Genomic DNA, 26,475 nt, shown 5'->3' with positions numbered 1-26,475 from the left:
CCCAGAATTTTGAACATGCAATGCAGAACACAGAATATAGAATATAGAGTACAGAAATAAAATGTGGAATAAAGAATATAGAACTCAGAATATAGAATATAAAATACAGAATATAGAATGTAGAGTAGAGAATTTAGAACACAGAATATGAATATAGAATATAGAACAGAAAACACAGAATTTATTATATGAAATTCAGAACACAGAATTTAGAATATAGGATACAGAATACATAATACAGAATGTAGCATACCGAATGCAGAACACTGACTATAGAATATAGAATACAGTAGGCAGAACACAGAATTTAGACCACGGAATTCATAATACAGAGTTTCTAATTTAGAATACAGAATACAGAATAAAGAATTTAGAATAGAGTATGTACAACACAGAATAGAGAATATAAAATTCAGAATACAGAATTTAGAGCATGCAATGCAGAACACAGAGTATAGAATATAGAATACACAAAACAGAACCCACAATTTAGAACACGGAATGCAGAACACAAAACAGAGTTTATAAAATACAGAATACAGAAATAGAATGTAGAATATAGAATTTAGAACACATGAAATAGAGTAAAGAATACAGAAATCAGAACCCAGAATTAAGAACATGGAATGCAGAAAACAGAATAAATAATATAGAATACAGGAAAAGATGTAGAATATAGAATGTAGAACAGAGAATATAGAATATAGAATATAGAAACTAGAAATTAGAACAAGGAATGTGGAACATATGGTATAGAATATAGAATGCAGAATACAGAACACAGATTTCAGAACATGGAATGCAGAACACAGAATATAGAATATGGTATACAGAAAATAATATGTAGAATACAGAATGTTGAACACGGAATATAGGATATAGAATACATGACACAGAAACCACAATTTAGAAAATTGAATGCAGAATACAGAATATAGAATATAGAATATACAACACAGATCCTAGAATTTAGAACATGGATTTCATAACTCAGAATTTAGAATATAGAATACAGAATATAGAATGTAGAATACAGAATGTACAACACAGTATATAGGATATAGAATACAGATTGAGGAACCCAGAATTTAGAACATGGAATTCAAAACCCAGAATTTAGTATATAGAACACAGAATTCAGAATTTTGAATGTATAATACACATTGAAGAATACAGAATATTGAATATAGAATGCAGAATACAGAATATTGAATATAGAAAATAGATTGTAGAAAACAGAATATTGAGTATAGAATGAAGAATAGAGAACCCAGAATTAAGAACTTGGAATTCAGATAACAGAACTTAGAATATAGTATACACAATATAGAAAGTAGAATACAGAATTTAGAATAAAGAATAGAGGATATAGAACACAGAATACAGAATATAGGGCATAGAATATATAATGTAGAACACAGAATACAGATTATAGAATACACAATATAGAACGTAGAATATAAAATTTAGAACACAGAATATACAATATAGAATAAAGAATACAGAATCCAGAGTTTAGAATATGGAATGCAGGACAGAAGATAGAATATAGAATACAGAAATAGAATGTAGAATAACAATTTAGAACACAGAAAATAGAATATAGTATACAGAATTTAGAAACCAGAATGTAGAACATGGAGTGTAGAACACAGAAGTTAGAATATAGAATACAGAAATAGAATGTAGAATATAGAATGTAGAACACAGAATCGAGAATATAGAATACATAATACAGAACCCAGAATTTAGAACATGGAATGCAGAACAGAATACCGAATATAGAATACAGAACACAGATCCCAGAAATTAGAACATGGATTTCAGAACTCAGAATTTAGAATACAGAATACGGAATACATAATATAGAAATTAGTACACAGATTGTAGAACACAGAATATAGAATATAGAATACAGAATTCAGAACCCAGAAATTAGAACATGGAATTCAGAACACAGAATTTAGATTATTGAATACAGAATGTAGAATGAAGAATACAGAATGTAGAATACAAAATAGAGTATATAAAACACAGAATACAGAATATAGAGTGTAGAATATAGAAAGTAGAACACAGCATATAGATTATAGAGAACACAACATAGAATGTAGAATATAGAATGTTGAACACAGAGTATAGTATATAGAATACAGAATACCGAACTCAGTATTTAGAACATGGAATTCAGAACACAGTTTATAGAATATAGAACACAAAATACAGAATATAGTATGTAGAATATAGAATGTAGAACACAGAATATAGTATATAGAATCCAAAATGCAGAACTCAGAGTTTAGAAAATGGAATTCAGAACACAGTGTATAGAATATAGAATACAGAATGCTGAATATAGAATGTGGAATATAGAATGTAGAAAAATTAATATAAAATATACAATACAGAATTCAGAACAAGGAATTTAAAACATGGATTTCAGAACACAAAATTTAGAATAGTGTACACAATATAGAATGTAGAATATAGAATGTAGAACACAGAATATAGAATATAGACTACAGAACCCAGAATTTATAAGATGGAATGCAGAACACGGAATATAGAATATAGAATACAGAATATAGAACCCAGAATATAATCATGGAATTCAGAACACAGAATATAATATATAGAATACAGAAATAGAATGTGGAATAGAGAATGTAGAACACAGAATATAGAATATAGTATAAAGTATATAGTATGTAGAATAGAGAATGTAGAACTCAGAATATGAATATAGAATACAGAATACAGAACACAGAATTTAGATCATGAAATTCAGACCACAGAATTTATAATATAAGATAAAGAATACATAATATAGAATGTATCATACGGAATGCAGAACTCCGAATATAGAATATAGAATACAGAATGCAGAACACAGAATTTAGAACATGGAATTCATAACACAGAGTTTAGAATTTAGAATACAGAATTCAGAATATAGAATTTAGAATAGAGAATGTAGAACACAGAATAGAGAATGTAGAAATAAGAATACAAAATTTAGCACATGGAATGCAGAACACAGGGTACAGAATATAGAATAGAAAATACAGAAACCAGAATTTAGAACATGGAATTCAGAACACAGAATACAGGATTTAGAATACAGAATACAGCATATAGAATGTAGAATATAGATTGTCGAACACAGAATATTCAATATAGAATATAGAATACAGAACTCAGAGTTTAAAACATCGAATAAGACGGAAGATCGAATATAGAATACAGAAATAGAATGTAGAATATAGAATATACAACATAGAAAATAGAATATAGAATACAGAATACAGAACCCAGAATTAAGAAAAAGGAATGCAGAACACAGAATATAGAATATAGAATACAGATATAGGATGTAGAATATAGAATGTAGAACACAGAATAGAGAATAAAGAATACAGAATACAGAATACAGAAATTAGAACATGGAATGCAGAATATAGAGTATAGAACATAGAATACAGAATAAGAACACAGAATTTAGAACATGGAATGCAGAACACAGAATGTAGAATATGGCATACAGAAAATTATATGTAGAATACAGAATATAGAACATAGATTATTGAATATAAAATACAGAATACAGAACCCAGAATTTATAACACGGAATGAAGAACACAGAATAAAGAATGTAGAATTCAGAGATAGAATGTGGAATATTGTATGTAGAACACAGAATAAAGAATATAGAATATTCAATATAGAACGAAGACTATAGAATTTAGAACACAGAATATAGTATACAAAATACAGAATGCAGAACTCAGAATTTAGAACAAGGAATTCACAACACAATATATAGAATATAGAATAAATTATACAAAATACAGAATATAGAATGTAGATTATATAATGTAGAACACAGAATACAGAATAGAGAATACAGAATACAGAACCGAGAATTTAGAACATAGAATTCAGAACACAGAATTTAGAATACATTGCACAGAATATAGAATGTTGAATATAGAATGTAGAACACAGAATATAGAATAAAAAATACAGAATATAGAATGTAGATTACAGAATTTAGAACACAGAATATGAATATAGAATACAGTACACAAAACACAGAATTTTCTACATGAAATTCAGAACACAGGATTTAGAATATAGGATACAGAATACATAATACCGAATGTAGCATACAGAATGCAGAACACCGACTATAGAATATAGAACACAGAATGCAGAACACAGAATTTAGACCATGGAATCCATAATACAGAGTTTCTAATTTAGAATACAGAATACAGAGTAAAGAATTTAGAATAGAGAATGTAGAACAAAGAATAGAGAATATAGAATTCAGAATACAGAATTTAGAGCATGCAATGCAGAACACAGATTATAGAATTTAGAATACACAAAACAGAACCCAGAATTTAGAACACGGAATGCAGAACACAAAACAGAGGTTATAGAATACAGAATACAGAAATAGAATGTAGAATATAGAATTAGAAGACATAAAATAGAGGAAATAATACAGAAACAGAACCCAGAATTTAGAACATGGAATGCAGAAAACAGAATATAGAATATAGAATACAGAAAAAGATGTAGAATATAGAATGTAGAACACAGAATATAGAATATAGAATAGAGAATACAGAAACCAGAATTTAGTATATGGAATGTAGAACATATGGTATAGAATATAGAATACAGAATACAGAACACAGAATTCAGAACATGGAATGCAGAACACAGAATATAGAATATGGTATACAGAAAATAATATGTAGAATACAGAATGTTGAACACAGAATATAGGATATAGAATACCGGATACAGAAACCACAATTTAGAACATGGAATGCAGAATACAGAATATAGAATATAGAATACACAACACAGATCCCAGAATTTAGAACATGGATTTCATAACTCAGAATTTAGAATATAGAATACAGAATATAGAATGTAGAATACAGAATGTACAACACAGTATATAGGATATAGAATACAGATTGAGGAACCCAGAATTTAGAACAAGGAATGCAAAACCCAGAATTAAAACATAGAATACAGAATTCAGAATTTTGAATGTATAATACACATTGAAGAATACAGATTATTGAATATAGAATGCAGAATACAGAATATAGAATATAGAAAATAGATTGTAGAAAATAGGATACAGATTATAGGATGAATAATAGAGAACCCAGAATTTAGAACTTGGAATTCAGAACACAGAATTTAGAATATTGAATACAGAATATAGAAAGTAGAATACAGAATGTAGAATAAAGAATAGAGAATATAGAACACAGAATACAGAATATAGGGTGTAGAATATAGAATGTAGAATACAGAATATAGATTATAGAATACACAACATAGAACGTAGAATATAGAATGTAGAACACAGAATATAGTATATAGAATACAAAATGCAGAACTCAGAGTTTAGAAAATGGAATTCAGAACACAGTATATAGAATATAGAATACAGAATGCTGAATATAGAATGTGGAATATAGAATGTAGAAAAATTAATATAAAATATACAATACAGAATTCAGAACAAGGAATTTAAAACATGGATTTCAGAACACAAAATTTAGAATAGTGTACACAATATAGAATGTAGAATATAGAATGTAGAACACAGAATATCGAATATAAAATACAGAACCCAGAATTTATAAGATGGAATGCAGAACACGGAATATAGAATATAGAATACAGAATATAGAACCCAGAATATAATCATGGAATTCAGAACACAGAATATAATATATAGAATACAGAAATAGAATGTGGAATAGAGAATGTAGAACAAAGAATATAGAATATAGTATAAAGTATATAGTATGTAGAATAGAGAATGTAGAACTCAGAATATGAATACAGAATACAGAATACAAAACACAGAATTTATATCATGAAATTCAGACCACAGAATTTATAATATAGGATAAAGAATACATAATATAGAATGTATCATACGGAATGCAGAACTCCGAATATAGAATATAGAATACAGAATGCAGAACACAGAATTTAGAACATGGAATTCATAACACAGAGTTTAGAATTTAGAATACAGAATTCAGAATATAGAATTTAGAATAGAGAATGTAGAACACAGAATAGAGAATGTAGAAATCAGAATACAAAATTTAGCACATGGAATGCAGAACACAGAGTACAGAATATAGAATAGAAAATACAGAAACCAGAATTTAGAACATGGAATTCAGAACACAGAATACAGGATTTAGAATACAGAATACAGCATATAGAATGTAGAATATAGATTGTCGAACACAGAATATTCAATATAGAATATAGAATACAGAACTCAGAGTTTAAAACATCGAATAAGACAGAAGATAGAATATAGAATACAGAAATAGAATGTAGAATATAGAATATACAACATAGAAAATAGAATATAGAATACAGAATTCAGAACCCAGAATTAAGAAAAAGGAATGCAGAACACAGAATATAGAATATAGAATACAGATATAGGATGTAGAATATAGAATGTAGAACACAGAATAGAGAATATAGAATACAGAATACAGAATACAGAAATTAGAACATGGAATGCAGAATATAGAGTATAGAACATAGAATACAGAATAAGAACACAGAATTTAGAACATGGAATGCAGAACACAGAATGTAGAATATGGCATACAGAAAATTATATGTAGAATACAGAATATAGAACATAGATTATTGAATATAAAATACAGAATACAGAACCCAGAATTTATAACACGGAATGAAGAACACATAATAAAGAATGTAGAATTCAGAGATAGAATGTGGAATATTGTATATAGAACACAGAATAAAGAATATAGAATATTCAATATAGAACGAAGACTATAGAATTTAGAACACAGAATATAGTATACAAAATACAGAATGCAGAACTCAGAATTTAGAACAAGGAATTCACAACACAATATATAGAATATAGAATAAATTATACAAAATACAGAATATAGAATGTAGATTATATAATGTAGAACACAGAATACAGAATATAGAATACAGAATACAGAACCGAGAATTTAGAACATAGAATTCAGAACACAGAATTTAGAATACATTGCACAGAATATAGAATGTTGAATATAGAATGTAGAACACAGAATATAGAATAAAAAATACAGAATATAGAATGTAGATTACAGAATTTAGAACACAGAATATGAATATAGAATACAGTACACAAACACAGAATTTTCTACATGAAATTCAGAACACAGGATTTAGAATATAGGATACAGAATACATAATACAGAATGTAGCATACAGAATGCAGAACACCGACTATAGAATATAGAATACAGAATGCAGAACACAGAATTTAGACCATGGAATCCATAATACAGAGTTTCTAATTTAGAATACAGAATACAGAGTAAAGAATTTAGAATAGAGAATGTAGAACAAAGAATAGAGAATATAGAATTCAGAATACAGAATTTAGAGCATGCAATGCAGAACACAGAGTATAGAATTTAGAATACACAAAACAGAACCCAGAATTTAGAACACGGAATGCAGAACAAAAAACAGAGGTTATAGAATACAGAATACAGAAATAGAATGTAGAATATAGAATTAGAAGACATAAAATAGAGGAAAGAATACAGAAACAGAACCCAGGATTTAGAACATGGAATGCAGAAAACAGAATATAGAATATAGAATACAGAAAAAGATGTAGAATATAGAATGTAGAACACAGAATATAGAATAGAGAATACAGAAACCAGAATTTAGTATATGGAATGTAGAACATATGGTATAGAATATAGAATACAGAATACAGAACACAGAATTCAGAACATGGAATGCAGAACACAGAATATAGAATATGGTATACAGAAAATAATATGTAGAATACAGAATGTTGAACACAGAATATAGGATATAGAATACCGGATACAGAAACCACAATTTAGAACATGGAATGCAGAATACAGAATATAGAATATAGAATACACAACACAGATCCCAGAATTTAGAACATGGATTTCATAACTCAGAATTTAGAATATAGAATACAGAATATAGAATGTAGAATACAGAATGTACAACACAGTATATAGGATATAGAATACAGATTGAGGAACCCAGAATTTAGAACAAGGAATGCAAAACCCAGAATTAAAACATAGAATACAGAATTCAGAATTTTGAATGTATAATACACATTGAAGAATACAGATTATTGAATATAGAATGCAGAATACAGAATATAGAATATAGAAAATAGATTGTAGAAAATAGGATACAGATTATAGGATGAATAATAGAGAACCCAGAATTTAGAACTTGGAATTCAGAACACAGAATTTAGAATATTGAATACAGAATATAGAAAGTAGAATACAGAATGTAGAATAAAGAATAGAGAATATAGAACACAGAATACAGAATATAGGGTGTAGAATATAGAATGTAGAATACAGAATATAGATTATAGAATACACAACATAGAACGTAGAATATAGAATGTAGAACACAGAATATAGTATATAGAATACAAAATGCAGAACTCAGAGTTTAGAAAATGGAATTCAGAACACAGTATATAGAATATAGAATACAGAATGCTGAATATAGAATGTGGAATATAGAATGTAGAAAAATTAATATAAAATATACAATACAGAATTCAGAACAAGGAATTTAAAACATGGATTTCAGAACACAAAATTTAGAATAGTGTACACAATATAGAATGTAGAATATAGAATGTAGAACACAGAATATAGAATATAGAATACAGAACCCAGAATTTATAAGATGGAATGCAGAACACGGAATATAGAATATAGAATACAGAATATAGAACCCAGAATATAATCATGGAATTCAGAACACAGAATATAATATATAGAATACAGAAATAGAATGTGGAATAGAGAATGTAGAACAAAGAATATAGAATATAGTATAAAGTATATAGTATGTAGAATAGAGAACGTAGAACTCAGAATATGAATATAGAATACAGAATACAGAACACAGAAATTAGATCATGAAATTCAGACCACAGAATTTATAATATAGGATAAAGAATACATAATATAGAATGTATCATACGGAATGCAGAACTCCGAATATAGAATATAGAATACAGAATGCAGAACAAAGAATTTAGAACATGGAATTCATAACACAGAGTTTAGAATTTAGAATACAGAATTAAGAATATAGAATTTAGAATAGAGAATGTAGAACACAGAATAGAGAATGTAGAAATCAGAATACAAAATTTAGCACATGGAATGCAGAACACAGAGTACAGAATATAGAATAGAAAATACAGAAACCAGAATTTAGAACATGGAATTCAGAACACAGAATACAGGATTTAGAATACAGAATACAGCATATAGAATGTATAATTTAGATTGTCGAACACAGAATATTCAATATAGAATATAGAATAGAGAACTCAGAGTTTAAAACATCGAATAAGACAGAAGATAGAATATAGAATACAGAAATAGAATGTAGAATATAGAATATACAACATAGAAAATAGAATATAGAATACAGAATTCAGAACCCAGAATTAAGAAAAAGGAATGCAGAACACAGAATATAGAATATAGAATACAGATATAGGATGTAGAATATAGAATGTAGAACACAGAATAGAGAATATAGAATACAGAATACAGAATACAGAAATTAGAACATGGAATGCAGAATATAGAGTATAGAACATAGAATACAGAATAAAGAACACAGAATTTAGAACATGGAATGCAGAACACAGAATGTAGAATATGGCATACAGAAAATAAAATGTAGAATACAGAATATAGAACATAGATTATTGAATATAAAATACAGAATACAGAACCCAGAATTTATAACACGGAATGAAGAACACAGAATAAAGAATGTAGAATTCAGAGATAGAATGTGGAATATTGTATGTAGAACACAGAGTAAAGAATATAGAATATTCAATATAGAACGAAGACTATAGAATTTAGAACACAGAATATAGTATACAAAATACAGAATGCAGAACTCAGAATTTAGAACAAGGAATTCACAACACAATATATAGAATATAGAATAAATTATACAAAATACAGAATATAGAATGTAGATTATATAATGTAGAACACAGAATACAGAATATAGAATACAGAATACAGAACCGAGAATTTAGAACATAGAATTCAGAACACAGAATTTAGAATACATTGCACAGAATATAGAATGTTGAATATAGAATGTAGAACACAGAATATAGAATAAAAAATACAGAATATAGAATGTAGATTACAGAATTTAGAACACAGAATATGAATATAGAATACAGTACACAAAACACAGAATTTTCTACATGAAATTCAGAACACAGGATTTAGAATATAGGATATAGAATACATAATACAGAATGTAGCATACAGAATGCAGAACACCGACAATAGAATATAGAATACAGAATGCAGAACACAGAATTTAGACCATGGAATCCATAATACAGAGTTTCTAATTTAGAATACAGAATACAGAGTAAAGAATTTAGAATAGAGAATGTAGAACAAAGAATAGAGAATATAGAATTCAGAATACAGAATTTAGAGCATGCAATGCAGAACACAGAGTATAGAATTTAGAATACACAAAACAGAACCCAGAATTTAGAACACGGAATGCAGAACAAAAAACAGAGGTTATAGAATACAGAATACAGAAATAGAATGTAGAATATAGAATTAGAAGACATAAAATAGAGAAAAGAATACAGAAACAGAACCCAGAATTTAGAACATGGAATGCAGAAAACAGAATATAGAATATAGAATACAGAAAAAGATGTAGAATATAGAATGTAGAACACAGAATATAGAATATAGAATAGAGAATACAGAAACCAGAATTTAGTATATGGAATGTAGAACTTATGGTATAGAATATAGAATACAGAATACAGAACACAGAATTCAGAACATGGAATGCAGAACACAGAATATAGAATATGGTATACAGAAAATAATATGTAGAATACAGAATGTTGAACACAGAATATAGGATATAGAATACAGGATACAGAAACCACAATTTAGAACATGGAATGCAGAATACAGAATATAGAATATAGAATACACAACACAGATCCCAGAATTTAGAACATGGATTTCAGAACTCAGAACTTAGAATACAGAATTCAGAATATAGAATTTAGAATACAGAATGTACCACACAGTATATAGAAAATAGAATACAGATTGCAGAACCCAGAATTTAGAACAAGGAATGCAAAACCCAGAATTAAAACATAGAATACAGAATTCAGAATTTTGAATGTATAATACACATTGAAGAATACAGATTATTGAATATAGAATGCAGAATACAGAATATAGAATATAGAAAATAGATTGTAGAAAATAGGATACAGATTATAAGATGAAGAATAGAGAACCCAGAATTTAGAACTTGGAATTCAGAACACAGAATTTAGAATATTGAATACAGAATATAGAAAGTAGAATACAGAATGTAGAATAAAGAATTGAGGATATAGAACACAGAATACAGAATATAGGGCGTAGAATATATAATGTAGAACACAGAATATAGATTATAGAATACACAACATAGAACGTAGAATATAGAATGTAGAACACAGAATATAGTATATAGAATACAAAATGCAGAACTCAGAGTTTAGAAAATGGAATTCAGAACACAGTATATAGAATATAGAATACAGAATGCTGAATATAGAATGTGGAATATAGAATGTAGAAAAATTAATATAAAATATACAATACAGAATTCAGAACAAGGAATTTAAAACATGGATTTCAGAACACAATATTTAGAATAGTGTACACAATATAGAATGTAGAATATAGAATGTAGAACACAGAATATAGAATATAGAATACAGAACCCAGAATTTATATGATGGAATGCAGAACACGGAATATAGAATATAGAATACAGAATATAGAACCCAGAATATAATCATGGAATTCAGAACACAGAATATAATATATAGAATACAGAAATAGAATGTGGAATAGAGAATGTAGAACAAAGAATATAGAATATAGTATAAAGTATATAGTATGTAGAATAGAGAATGTAGAACTCAGAATATGAATATAGAATACAGAATACAGAACACAGAATTTAGATCATGAAATTCAGACCACAGAATTTATAATATAGGATAAAGAATACATAATATAGAATGTATCATACGGAATGCAGAACTCCGAATATAGAATATAGAATACAGAATGCAGAACACAGAATTTAGAACATGGAATTCATAACACAGAGTTTAGAATTTAGAATACAGAATTCAGAATATAGAATTTAGAATAGAGAATGTAGAACACAGAATAGAGAATGTAGAAATCAGAATACAAAATTTAGCACATGGAATGCAGAACACAGAGTACAGAATATAGAATAGAAAATACAGAAACCAGAATTTAGAACATGGAATTCAGAACACAGAATACAGGATTTAGAATACAGAATACAGCATATAGAATGTAGAATATAGATTGTCGAACACAGAATATTCAATATAGAATATAGAATACAGAACTCAGAGTTTAAAACATCGAATAAGACAGAAGATAGAATATAGAATACAGAAATAGAATGTAGAATATAGAATATACAACATAGAAAATAGAATATAGAATACAGAATTCAGAACCCAGAATTAAGAAAAAGGAATGCAGAACACAGAATATAGAATATAGAATACAGATATAGGATGTAGAATATAGAATGTAGAACACAGAATAGAGAATATAGAATACAGAATACAGAATACAGAAATTAGAACATGGAATGCAGAATATAGAGTATAGAACATAGAATACAGAATAAGAACACAGAATTTAGAACATGGAATGCAGAACACAGAATGTAGAATATGGCATACAGAAAATTATATGTAGAATACAGAATATAGAACATAGATTATTGAATATAAAATACAGAATACAGAACCCAGAATTTATAACACGGAATGAAGAACACATAATAAAGAATGTAGAATACAGAGATAGAATGTGGAAAATTATATGTAGAACAAAGAATAAAGAATATAGAATATTCAATATAGAACGAAGACTATAGAATGTAGAACACAGAATATAGTATACAAAATACAAAATGCAGAACTCAGAATTTAGAACAAAGAATTCACAGCACAATATATAGAATATAGAATACATTATACAAAATACAGAATATTGAATGTAGATTATAGAATGTAGAACACAGAATATAGAATATAGAATACAGAATACAGAATCCAGAATTTAGAACATGGAATTCAGAACACAGAATTTAGAATACAGTGCACAGAATATAGAATGTTGAATATAGAATGTAGAACACAGAATATAGAATATAGAATACTGAACCCAGAACCCAGAATTTTGAACATGCAATGCAGAACACAGAATATAGAATATAGAATACAGAAATAAAATGTGGAATAAAGAATATAGAACACAGAATATAAAATATAAAATACAGAATATAGAATGTAGAGTAGAGAATTTAGAACACAGAATATGAATATAGAATATAGAACAGAAAACACAGAATTTATTATATGAAATTCAGAACACAGAATTTAGAATATAGGATACAGAATACATAATACAGAATGTAGCATACCGAATGCAGAACACTGATAATAGAATATAGAATACAGTAAGCAGAACACAGAATTTATACCATGGAATTCATAATACAGAGTTTCTAATTTAGAATACAGAATACAGAATAAAGAATTTAGAATAGAGTATGTACAACACAAAATAGAGAATATAGAATTCAGAATACACAATTTAGAGCATGCAATGCAGAACACAGAGTATAGAATATAGAATACACAAAACAGAACCCACAATTTAGAACACGGAATGCAGAACACAAAACAGAGTTTATAAAACCAGAATACAGAAATAGAATGTAGAATATAGAATTTAGAACACATGAAATAGAGTAAAGAATACAGAAATCAGAACCCAGAATTTAGAACATGGAATGCAGAAAACAGAATAAATAATATAGAATACAGAAAAAGATGTAGAATATAGAATGTAGAACAGAGAATATAGAATATAGAATACAGAAACTAGAAATTAGAACAAGGAATGTAGAACATATGGTATAGAATATAGAATGCAGAATACAGGACACAGATTTCAGAACATGGAATGCAGAACACAGAATATAGAATATGGTATACAGAAAATAATATGTAGAATACAGAATGTTGAACACGGAATATAGGATATAAAATACAGGATTCAGAAACCACAATTTAGAAAATGGAATGCAGAATACAGAATATAGAATATAGAATATACAACACAGATCACAGAATTTAGAACATGGATTTCATAACTCAGAATTTAGAATATAGAATACAGAATATAGAATGTAGAATACAGAATGTACAACACAGTATATAGGATATAGAATACAGATTGAGGAACCCAGAATTTAGAACACGGAATTCAAACCCAGAATTTAGAATATAGAACACAGAATTCAGAATTTTGAATGTATAATACACATTGAAGTATACAGAATATTGAATATAGAATGCAGAATACAGAATATTGAATATAGAAAATAGATTGTAGAAAACAGAATATTGAGTATAGAATGAAGAATAGAGAACCCAGAATTTAGAACTTGGAATTCAGATAACAGAACTTAGAATATAGAATACAGAATATAGAAAGTAGAATACAGAATGTAGAATAAAGAATAGAGGATATAGAACACAGAATACAGAATATAGGGCGTAGAATATATAATGTAGAACACAGAATATAGATTATAGAATACACAATATAGAACGTAGAATATAAAATTTAGAACACAGAATATACAAAATAGAATAAAGAATACAGAAACCAGAGTTTAGAATATGGAATGCAGGACAGAAGATAAAATATAGAATACAGAAATAGAATGTAGAATAACAATTTAGAACACAGAAAATAGAATATAGAATACAGAATTCAGAAACCAGAATGTAGAACATGGAATGCAGAACACAGAAGATAGAATATAGAATACAGAAATAGAATGTAGAATATAGAATGTAGAACACAGAATCGAGAATATAGAATACATAATACAGAACCCAGAATTTAGAACATGGAATGCAGAACAGAATACCGAATATAGATTACAGAACACAGATCCCAGAAATTAGAACATGGATTTCAGAACTTAGAATTTAGAATACAGAATACGGAATACATAATATAGAAATTAGTACACAGATTGTAGAACACAGAATATAGAATATAGAATACAGAATTCAGAACCCAGAAATTAGAACATGGAATTCAGAACACAGAATTTAGATTATTGAATACAGAATGTAGAATGAAGAATACAGAATGTAGAAAACAAAATAGAGAATATATAACACAGAATACAGAATATAGAGTGTAGAATATAGAAAGTAGAACACAGAATATAGATTATAGAGAACACAACATAGAATGTAGAATATAGAATGTAGAACACAGGATATAGTATATAGAATACAGAATAGGGAACTCAGTATTTAGAACATGGAATTCAGAACACAGTATATAGAATATAGAACACAAAATACAGAATATAGTATGTAGAATATAGAATGTAGAACATAGAATATAGTATATAGAATACAGAATTCAGAACAAGGAATTTAAAACATGGATTTCAGAACACAAAATTTAGAATAGAGTGTACACAATATAGAATGTTGAATATAGAATGTAGATCACAGAATATAGAATATAGAATACAGAAACCAGAATTTATAAGATGGAATGCAGAACACGGATTATAGAATATAGAATACAGAATATAGAACCCAGAATATAATCATGGAATTCAGAACACAGAATATAATATATAGAATACAGAAATAGAATGTGGAATAGAGAATGTAGAACACAGAATATAGAATATAGAATAAAGTATATAGAATGTAGAATAGAGAATGTAGAACTCAGAATATGAATATAGAATACAGAATACAGAACACAGAATTTAGATCATGAAATTCAGACCACAGAATTTATAATATAGGATAAAGAATACATAATATAGAATGTATCATACGGAATGCAGAACTCCGAATATAGATTATAGAATACAGAATGCAGAACACAGAATTTAGAACATGGAATTCATAACACAGAGTTTAGAATTTAGAATACAGAATTAAGAATATAGAATTTAGAATAGAGAATGTAGAACACAGAATAGAGAATGTAGAAATCAGCATACAAAATTTAGCACATGGAATGCAGAACACAGAGTACAGAATATAGAATAGAAAATACAGAAACCAGAATTTAGAACATGGAATTCAGAACACAGAATACAGGATTTAGAATACAGAATATAGCATATAGAATGAAGAATATAGATTGTCGAACACAGAATATTCAATATAGAATATAGAATACAGAACTCAGAGTTTAGAACATCGAATAAGACAGAAGATAGAATATAGAATACAGAAATAGAATATAGAATATAGAATATACAACATAGAAAATAGAATATAGAATACAGAATTCAGAAACCAGAATTAAGAAAAAGGAATACAGAACACAGAATATAGAATATAGAATACAGATATAGAATGTAGAATATAGAATGTAGAACACAGAATAGAGAATATAGAATACAGAATACAGAATCCAGAAATTAGAACATGGAATGCAGAATATAGAGTATAGAACATAGAATACAGAATAAAGAACACAGAATTAAGAACATGGAATGCAGAACACAGAATGTACAATATGGTATACAGAAAATAAAATGTAGAATACAGAATATAGAACATAGATTATTGAATATAAAATACAGAATACAGAACCCAGAATTTATAACACGGAATGATGAACACAGAATAAAGAATGTAGAATACAGAGATAGAATGTCGAATATTGTATGTAGAACACAGAGTAAAGAATATAGAATATTCAATATAGAACGAAGACTATAGAATGTAGAACACAGAATATAGTATACAAAATACAGAATGCAGAACTCAGAATTTAGAACAAGGAATTCACAACACAATATATAGAATATAGAATAAATTATACAAAATACAGAATATAGAATGTAGATTATAGAATGTAGAACACAGAATACAGAATATAAAATACAGGATACAGAACCGAGAATTTAAAACATAGAATTCAGAACACAGAATTTAGAATACATTACACAGAATGTAGAATGTTGTATATAGAATGTAGAACACAGAATATAGAATATAGAATACTGAACACAGAACCCAGAATTTTGAACATGCAATGCAGAAAACAGAATAAAGAATATAGAATACAGAAATAGAATGTGGAATTGAGAATGTAGAACACAGAATATAGAATAAAAAATACAGTATATAGAATGTAGAGTACAGAATTTAGAACACAGAATATGAATATAGAATACAGTACACAAAACACAGAATTTACTACATGAAATTCAGAACACAGGATTTAGAATATAGGATACAGAATGCATAATACAGAATGTAGCATTCAGAATGCAGAACACCGACTATACAATATAGAATACAGAATGCAGAACACAGAATTTAGACCATGGAATCCATAATACAGAGTTTCTAATTTAGAATACAGAATACAGAGTAAAGAATTTAGAATAGAGAATGTAGAACACAGAATAGAGAATATAGAATTCAGAATACAGAATTTAGAGCATGCAATGCAGAACACAGATTATAGAATTTAGAATACACAAAACAGAACCCAGAATTTAGAACACGGAATGCAGAACAAAAAACAGAGGTTATAGAATACAGAATACAGAAATAGAATGTAGAATATAGAATTAGAACACATAAAATAGAGAAAAGAATACAGAAACAGAACCCAGAATTTAGAACATGGAATGCAGAAAACAGAATATAGAATATAGTATACAGAAAAAGATGTAGAATATAGAATGTAGAACACAGAATATAGAATATAGAATAGAGAATACAGAAACCAGAATTTAGTATATGGAATGTAGAACATATGTTATAGAATATAGAATACAGAATACAGAACACAGATTTCAGAACATGGAATGCAGAACACAGAATATAGAATATGGTATACAGAAAATAATATGTAGAATACAGAATGTTGAACACAGAATATAGGATATAGAATACAGGATACAGAAACCACAATTTAGAACATGGAATGCAGAATACAGAATATAGAATATAGAATACACAACACAGATCCCAGAATTTAGAACATGGATTTCAGAACTCAGAACTTAGAATACAGAATTCAGAATATAGAATTTAGAATACAGAATGTACCACACAGTATATAGAATATAGAATACAGATTGCAGAACCCAGAATTTAGAACAAGGAATGCAAAACCCAGAATTAAAACATAGAATACAGAATTCAGAATTTTGAATGTATAATACACATTGAAGAATACAGAATATTGAATATAGAATGCAGAATACAGAATATAGAATATAGAAAATAGATTGTAGAAAATAGGATACAGATTATAGGATGAAGAATAGAGAACCCAGAATTTAGAACTTGGAATTCAGAACACAGAATTTAGAATATTGAATACAGAATAAAGAAAGTAGAATACAGAATGTAGAATAAAGAAGAGAGAATATAGAACACAGAATACAGAATATAGGGTGTAGAATATAGAATGTAGAATACAGAATATAGATTATAGAATACACAACATAGAACGTAGAATATAGAATGTAGAACACAGAATATAGAATATAGAATACAGAATTCAGAACCCAGAAATTAGAACATGGAATTCAGAACACAGAATTTAGATTACTTAATACAGAATGTAGAATGAAGAATACAGAATGTAGAATACAAAATAGAGAATATATAACACAGAATACAGAATATAGAGTGTAGAATATAGAAAGTAGAACACAGAATATAGATTATAGAGAACACAACATAGAATGTAGAATATAGAATGTAGAACACAGAATATAGTATATAGAATACAGAATACCGAACTCAGTATTTAGAACATGGAATTCAGAACACAGTATATAGAATATAGAACACAAAATACAGAATATAGTATGTAGAATATAGAATGTAGAACACAGAATATAGTATATAGAATACAGAATGCAGAACTCAGAGTTTAAAAAATGGAATTCAGAACACAGTATATAGAATATAGAATACAGAATGCTGAATATAGAATGTGGAATATAGAATGTAGAAAAATTAATATAAAATATACAATACAGAATTCAGAACAAGGAATTTAAAACATGGATTTCAGAACACAAAATTTAGAATAGAGTGTACACAATATAGAATGTAGAATATAGAATGTAGAACACAGAATATAGAATATAGAATACAGAACCCAGAATTTATAAGATGGAATGCAGAACACGGAATATAGAATATAGAATACAGAATATAGAACCCAGAATATAATCATGGAATTCAGAACACAGAATATAATATATAGAATACAGAAATAGAATGTGGAATAGAGAATGTAGAACACAGAATATAGAACATAGAATAAAGTATATAGAATGTAGAATAGAGAATGTAGAACTCAGAATATGAATATAGAATACAGAATACAGAACACAGAATTTAGATCATGAAATTCAGACCACAGAATTTATAACATAGGATAAAGAATACATAATATAGAATGTATCATACGGAATGTAGAACTCCGAATATAGAATATAGAATACAGAATGCAAAACTCAGAATTTAGAACATGGAATTCATAACACAGAGTTTAGAATTTAGAATACAGAATTCAGAAGATAGAATTTAGAATAGAGAATGTAGAATTCAGAATACAAAATTTAGCACATGGAATGCAGAACACAGAGTATAGAATATAGAATAAAAAATACAGAAACCAGAATTTAGAACATGGAATTCAGAACACAGAATACAGGATTTATAATACAGAATACAGCATATAGAATGTAGAATATAGATTGTCGAACACACAATATTCAATATAGAATATAGAATACAGAACTCAGAGTTTAGAACATGGAATGTAGGACAGAAGATAGAATATAGAATAGAGAAATAGAATGTAGAATATAGAATATAGAACATAGAAAATAGAATATAGAATACAGAATTCAGAAACCAGAATTAAGAAAATGGAATGCAGAACACAGAATATAGATTATAGAATACAGAAATAGAATGTAGAATATAGAATGTAGAACACAGAATAGAGAATATAGAATACAGAATACAGAACCCAGAATTTAGAACATAGAATTCAGAACACAGAATTTAGAATACATTGCACAGAATATAGAATGTTGAATATAGAATGTAGAACACAGAATATAGAATATAGAATACTGAACCCAGAACCCAGAATTTTGAACATGCAATGCAGAAAACAGAATAAAGAATATAGAATACAGAAATAGAATGTGGAATTGAGAATGTAGAACACAGAATATAGAATTAAAAATACAGTATATAGAATGTAGAGTACAGAATTTAGAACACAGAATATGAATATAGAATACAGTACACAAAACACAGAATTTACTACATGAAATTCAGAACACAGGATTTAGAATATAGAATACAGAATGCATAATACAGAATGTAGCATACAGAATGCAGAACACCGACTATACAATATAGAATACAGAATGCAGAACACAGAATTTAGACCATGGAATCCATAATACAGAGTTTCTAATTTAGAATACAGAATACAGAGTAAAGAATTTAGAATAGAGAATGTAGAACACAGAATAGAGAATATAGAATTCAGAATACAGAATTTAGAGCATGCAATGCAGAACACAGAGTATAGAACTTAGAATACACAAAACAGAACCCAGAATTTAGAACACGGAATGCAGAACACAAAACAGAGGTTATAGAATACAGAATACAGAAATAGAATGTAGAATATAGAATTAGAACACATAAAATAGAGAAAAGAATACAGAAACAGAACCCAGAATTTAGAACATGGAATGCAGAAAACAGAATATAGAATATAGTATACAGAAAAAGATGTAGAGTATAGAATGTAGAACACAGAATATAGAATATAGAATAGAGAATACAGAAACCAGAATTTAGTATATGGAATGTAGAACATATGGTATAGAATATAGAATATAGAATACAGAACACAGAATTCAGAACATGGAATGCAGAACACAGAATATAGAATATGGTATACAGAAAATAATATGTAGAATACAGAATGTTGAACACAGAATATAGGATATAGAATACAGGATACAGAAACCACAATTTAGAACATGGAATGCAGAATACAGAATATAGAATATAGAATACACAACACAGATCCCAGAATTTAGAACATGGATTTCAGAACTCAGAACTTAGAATACAGAATTCAGAATATAGAATTTGGAATACAGAATGTACCACACAGTATATAGAATATAGAATACAGATTGCAGAACCCAGAATTTAGAACAAGGAATGCAAAACCCAGAATTAAAACATAGAATACAGAATTCAGAATTTTGAATGTATAATACACATTGAAGAATACAGAATATTGAATATTGAATGCAGAATACAGAATATAGAATATAGAAAATAGATTGTAGAAAATAGGATACAGATTATAGGATGAAGAATAGAGAACCCAGAATTTAGAACTTGGAATTCAGAACACAGAATTTAGAATATTGAATACAGAATATAGAAAGTAGAATACAGAATGTAGAATAAAGAATAGAGAATATAGAACACAGAATACAGAATATAGGGTGTAGAATATAGAATGTAGAATACAGAATATAGTTTATAGAATACACAACATAGAACGTAGAATATAGAATGTAGAACACAGAATATAGAATATAGAATACAGAATTCAGAACCCAGAAATTAGAACATGGAATTCAGAACTCAGAATTTAGATTACTGAATACAGAATGTAGAATGAAGAATACAGAATGTAGAATACAAAATAGAGAATATATAACACAGAATACAGAATATAGAGTGTAGAATATAGAAAGTAGAACACAGAATATAGATTATAGAGAACACAACATAGAATGTAGAATATAAAATGTAGAACACAGAATATAGTATATAGAATACAGAATGCAGAGCTCAGAGTTTAGAAAATGGAATTCAGAACACAGTATATAGAATATAGAACACAAAATACAGAATATAGTATGTACAATATAGAATGTAGAACACAGAATATAGTATATAGTATACAGAATGCAGAACTCAGACTTTAGAAAATGGAATTCAGAACACAGTATATAGAATATAGAATACAGAATGCTGAATATAGAATGTGGAATATAGAATGTAGAAAAATTAATATAAAATATACAATACAGAATTCAGAACAAGGTATTTAAAACATGGATTTCAGAACACAAAATTTAGAATAGAGTGTACACAATATAGAATGTAGAATATAGAATGTAGAACACAGAATATAGAATATAGAATACAGAACCCAGAATTTATAGGATGGAATGCAGAACACGGAATATAAAATATAGAATACAGATTATAGAACCCAGAATATAATCATGGAATTCAGAACACAGAATATAATATAGAGAAAACAGGAATAGAATGTGGAATAGAGAATGTAGAACACAGAAAATAGAATGTAGAATAAAGTATATAGAATGTAGAATAGAGAATGTAGAACTCAGAATATGAATATAGAATACAGAATACAGAACACAGAATTTAGATCATGGAATTCAGACCACAGAATTTATAACATAGGATAAAGAATACATAATATAGAATGTATCATACGGAATGCAGAACTCCGAATATAGAATATAGAATACAGAATGCAGAACTCAGAATTTAGAACATGGAATTCATAACACAGAGTTTAGAATTTAGAATACAGAATTCAGAAGATAGAATTTAGAATAGAGAATGTAGAATTCAGAATACAAAATTTAGCACATGGAATGCAGAACACAGAGTATAGAATATAGAATAAAAAATACAGAAACCAGAATTTAGAACATGGAATTCAGAACACAGAATACAGGATTTATAATACAGAATACAGCATATAGAATGTAGAATATAGATTGTCGAACACACAATATTCAATATAGAATATAGAATACAGAACTCAGAGTTTAGAACATGGAATGTAGGACAGAAGATAGAATATAGAATAGAGAAATAGAATGTAGAATATAGAATATAGAACATAGAAAATAGAATATAGAATACAGAATTCAGAAACCAGAATTAAGAAAATGGAATGCAGAACACAGAATATAGATTATAGAATACAGAAATAGAATGTAGAATATAGAATGTAGAACACAGAATAGAGAATATAGAATACAGAATACAGAACCCAGAATTTAGAACATAGAATTCAGAACACAGAATTTAGAATACATTGCACAGAATATAGAATGTTGAATATAGAATGTAGAACACAGAATATAGAATATAGAATACTGAACCCAGAACCCAGAATTTTGAACATGCAATGCGGAAAACAGAATAAAGAATATAGAATACAGAAATAGAATGTGGAATTGAGAATGTAGAACACAGAATATAGAATTAAAAATACAGTATATAGAATGTAGAGTACAGAATTTAGAACACAGAATATGAATATAGAATACAGTACACAAAACACAGAATTTACTACATGAAATTCAGAACACAGGATTTAGAATATAGAATACAGAATGCATAATACAGAATGTAGCATACAGAATGCAGAACACCGACTATACAATATAGAATACAGAATGCAGAACACAGAATTTAGACCATGGAATCCATAATACAGAGTTTCTAATTTAGAATACAGAATACAGAGTAAAGAATTTAGAATAGAGAATGTAGAACACAGAATAGAGAATATAGAATTCAGAATACAGAATTTAGAGCATGCAATGCAGAACACAGAGTATAGAACTTAGAATACACAAAACAGAACCCAGAATTTAGAACACGGAATGCAGAACACAAAACAGAGGTTATAGAATACAGAATACAGAAATAGAATGTAGAATATAGAATTAGAACACATAAAATAGAGAAAAGAATACAGAAACAGAACCCAGAATTTAGAACATGGAATGCAGAAAACAGAATATAGAATATAGTATACAGAAAAAGATGTAGAGTATAGAATGTAGAACACAGAATATAGAATATAGAATAGAGAATACAGAAACCAGAATTTAGTATATGGAATGTAGAACATATGGTATAGAATATAGAATATAGAATACAGAACACAGAATTCAGAACATGGAATGCAGAACACAGAATATAGAATATGGTATACAGAAAATAATATGTAGAATACAGAATGTTGAACACAGAATATAGGATATAGAATACAGGATACAGAAACCACAATTTAGAACATGGAATGCAGAATACAGAATATAGAATATAGAATACACAACACAGATCCCAGAATTTAGAACATGGATTTCAGAACTCAGAACTTAGAATACAGAATTCAGAATATAGAATTTGGAATACAGAATGTACCACACAGTATATAGAATATAGAATACAGATTGCAGAACCCAGAATTTAGAACAAGGAATGCAAAACCCAGAATTAAAACATAGAATACAGAATTCAGAATTTTGAATGTATAATACACATTGAAGAATACAGAATATTGAATATTGAATGCAGAATACAGAATATAGAATATAGAAAATAGATTGTAGAAAATAGGATACAGATTATAGGATGAAGAATAGAGAACCCAGAATTTAGAACTTGGAATTCAGAACACAGAATTTAGAATATTGAATACAGAATATAGAAAGTAGAATACAGAATGTAGAATAAAGAATAGAGAATATAGAACACAGAATACAGAATATAGGGTGTAGAATATAGAATGTAGAATACAGAATATAGTTTATAGAATACACAACATAGAACGTAGAATATAGAATGTAGAACACAGAATATAGAATATAGAATACAGAATTCAGAACCCAGAAATTAGAACATGGAATTCAGAACTCAGAATTTAGATTACTGAATACAGAATGTAGAATGAAGAATACAGAATGTAGAATACAAAATAGAGAATATATAACACAGAATACAGAATATAGAGTGTAGAATATAGAAAGTAGAACACAGAATATAGATTATAGAGAACACAACATAGAATGTAGAATATAGAATGTAGAACACAGAATATAGTATATAGAATACAGAATGCAGAGCTCAGAGTTTAGAAAATGGAATTCAGAACACAGTATATAGAATATAGAACACAAAATACAGAATATAGTATGTACAATATAGAATGTAGAACACAGAATATAGTATATAGAATACAGAATGCAGAACTCAGACTTTAGAAAATGGAATTCAGAACACAGTATATAGAATATAGAATACAGAATGCTGAATATAGAATGTGGAATATAGAATGTAGAAAAATTAATATAAAATATACAATACAGAATTCAGAACAAGGTATTTAAAACATGGATTTCAGAACACAAAATTTAGAATAGAGTGTACACAATATAGAATGTAGAATATAGAATGTAGAACACAGAATATAGAATATAGAATACAGAACCCAGAATTTATAGGATGGAATGCAGAACACGGAATATAAAATATAGAATACAGATTATAGAACCCAGAATATAATCATGGAATTCAGAACACAGAATATAATATAGAGAAAACAGGAATAGAATGTGGAATAGAGAATGTAGAACACAGAAAATAGAATGTAGAATAAAGTATATAGAATGTAGAATAGAGAATGTAGAACTCAGAATATGAATATAGAATACAGAATACAGAACACAGAATTTAGATCATGGAATTCAGACCACAGAATTTATAACATAGGATAAAGAATACATAATATAGAATGTATCATACGGAATGCAGAACTCCGAATATAGAATATAGAATACAGAATGCAGAACTCAGAATTTAGAACATGGAATTCATAACACAGAGTTTAGAATTTAGAATACAGAATTCAGAAGATAGAATTTAGAATAGAGAATGTAGAATTCAGAATACAAAATTTAGCACATGGAATGCAGAACACAGAGTATAGAATATAGAATAAAAAATACAGAAACCAGAATTTAGAACATGGAATTCAGAACACAGAATACAGGATTTATAATACAGAATACAGCATATAGAATGTAGAATATAGATTGTCGAACACACAATATTCAATATAGAATATAGAATACAGAACTCAGAGTTTAGAACATGGAATGTAGGACAAAAGATAGAATATAGAATAGAGAAATAGAATGTAGAATATAGAATATAGAACATAGAAAATAGAATATAGAATACAGAATTCAGAAACCAGAATTAAGAAAATGGAA

This window comes from Vicugna pacos, chromosome 16 (genome assembly GCF_048564905.1).
Source record: "Vicugna pacos chromosome 16, VicPac4, whole genome shotgun sequence".
Lineage (NCBI taxonomy): Eukaryota > Metazoa > Chordata > Mammalia > Artiodactyla > Camelidae > Vicugna > Vicugna pacos.
The sequence above is the reverse complement of the archived record's forward strand: the minus strand, read 5'-3'. Positions refer to the sequence as shown.